Raw genomic sequence first — 2,799 nt, 5'->3', positions numbered from 1 at the left:
CTCTCAATTGTTCATGGATGAAACAATAATCACAAAGAGAAATGCTTAAATATATAATGCACGGATATGCTTTCGTACATGCATATTGAAATAATTGTCTTTTAGACGGTGTTTGTTTACACGTATACAAAATTATATTTGACAGATAGAAACACTAAATTAGTATATTATGTATTCATCTTGATAGAAAAGAGATAGAGACATAATTTATTTTTTATTTTTTATTATTTTTAATTAATTTTTTATAATTATATTTTTTATTAGTTTATTTTTTTCAAATTTTTTAAATAAAAAAATAAAAATAAATTAGACTTTCATAATTTGTTTTAGTTTATCATCAAATAAAATACAAAAATACTAATTTTTATATCTTTATTCTTTGTGTCTTATTCTCAATATCTTGTCTTCTTCTATTTTCAAAATCAAATACAACCTTAATTATGAATTAGTTTTTCTAGTTGCTCTTCTCTGATCTCACTTTTTACATGTAATTTTGACTAAGGATGAATTCTATTTAAGGATAAAGTATTAAATTAGTCCCTATTTGGACGTAATCCTGTTTTGGTCCTTAAAGTTTAAAGTGTCTTATTTGAATCAAAAAAAGTTTCATTTAATTTCAATGTAGTCCCACCGTGATGTCAAAGTTAAATAATTAATGAAATGTCCTACATAACAGCAGTACAAGAACAATGTTGATAATTTTGAGAATAAATACAAGTTTCAAAGGCACAAAATCAACTGTGGATGTATCAATACATTTATTTATTATTTTTTTATAATTTAAATAAAATATTTTCTATAAAACTAAAGAGAATGATAAATAAATGTATTGATGTATTCACAGTTGATTTTGTGCCTTTGGAGCTTGTATTTATTCTCCAGATTATCGACCTTATTCTTGTAATGCTGTTATGTAAGATATTTCATTAATTATTTAACTTTGACCTCACGGTGGGACTAAATTAAAGCTAAATAAATCTTTTTTAGATTCAAATAAGACACTGTAAACATTAAGGACCAAAACAGGATTATGCCTAAACATAAGGGACTAATTTAGTACTTTATCCTCTATTTAATTATTTATCTTATATTTTTTGTAAATACTGACATGCAGTTATGTTTAATAGCTAAAAATCGTTAAATAATTTGATATGTTTAACTAAATTATTATTTAATAATTTTTAATTATCAATTTAAAAAGAAAATAACCATATCTAAATTTTCATCAATATATAATTTTATACTCGGCCTCAGATTTCTCTTCAATCGATCCATTTATCTCTCTTTCTCCACTCACATATTATCAGCAATATTATTTGAAGATCAAAAAATAAAAGTCTCATTAATTAACACTTGAGAAAATTGAAAGCTTAAAAAGAGTTTAGATAATGGCAATAGAGGTCATATGTGATAGAGCAAGATCCTTCATATTTCATAAATAAAGTATAATAATAATTTTCATAAATTGATAACTTGCTGCAATTTAATTCGGCCTATATATATGCAGTCCCAAGCCCGAGAAGGGTTGTTCATTTTGCAACTGCTAAAGTAAAACAATATCACATCCCAATATATGGTCACGACACAATGACATCCTTAAAATCATGTTGGGTTGTGTTAGGTATGCAATAGTCAATGTAAATTAAAATCGCATCTCAAAGCATAAACACATCACAGTGACATTTTGATTCATATAGTCCACCCTACTTAACAAAAAAAAAATGCTTTGTTAATTAGTAAGTAAAAGATAACATGCTGCAATTTATTGACTACTACTATTGCATGGTGAACTTTTTGCACTGCTGCCTAATCCTTTATCACTTTGCCCATTGTCTTAAGGAGCAAGTGTTGAAATGTAGCTAATTAAAAAGGTCACTGACTATATACTTCTTATAAGTTTACAAACAAGCAAACTAATGAAGGAAAGGTAAAACCCCAGCCATTAATAAAGACTTGAATGGTGGTTATATTCCAAAGTCAGCTTTCAACGAGAACATTTTTTTTCTTGGTAAGAGATCACTTGCATCAATGCATCTGGGTTAGCTAGTTGAACGATACACTCTTATCGTATCGATTGTTGAAAAGGTAAGAACAAAATGAAAGTGCCTAATTAGTTTTTGATTTGCATAGGTTTGTTGTGAACACAGTGCTAAAATTGACCAGGAACTGCACTAATATTTTAAGCAGTAGTTTGTAAATGTAGTATTTTCTTTCTTTTTTTTTCTCTTCTTTTTTTGTTATGATGTTTGAACGACAGATAATTTTTATAAGAGACGATTCTATTCAAACCAAAATTAATATCTAGATTTATATTGTGATATGATTTTTTTCTTTTATGAAGACTTTTAAATTACTTTAAACCAGTTGACCAATTCCATTGGTTTAGGCTTTAGACTCATCAACATAGATCCCTTCTACTTTTTTGGTACTTCATTTTTTCTTTTCATTACTATTTTCATTTTTTTTTAAATGTGTTTGTTAATCTGTTATGACTGCTCTTTTCCTTCTACTTATGCGTACTATATTATATACAAGACATAGTGTTTGCTTTCCTTATTTTACCAATTTGCTAAAAGGTGGTCGTCGGTCAGGTATAATAATGGGTGATTAACATTTTGGTTATTCAAATGTGGAACATTATTAAGCTAATTTACCACTGTGACATAAGAGGCCAATCAATTAAATCAATGCTTATTCTTCTTTATTTTTTGGTTGTGCCATGAAAGTACAAAAAAGTTATGATAGGGAAGTAATCACCTCATTGTTAAGAGTTTAATCTTAATCGACTGAAAATATTAA

This window comes from Arachis ipaensis, chromosome B06, assembly GCF_000816755.2.
Source record: "Arachis ipaensis cultivar K30076 chromosome B06, Araip1.1, whole genome shotgun sequence".
Lineage (NCBI taxonomy): Eukaryota > Viridiplantae > Streptophyta > Magnoliopsida > Fabales > Fabaceae > Arachis > Arachis ipaensis.
The sequence above is the reverse complement of the archived record's forward strand: the minus strand, read 5'-3'. Positions refer to the sequence as shown.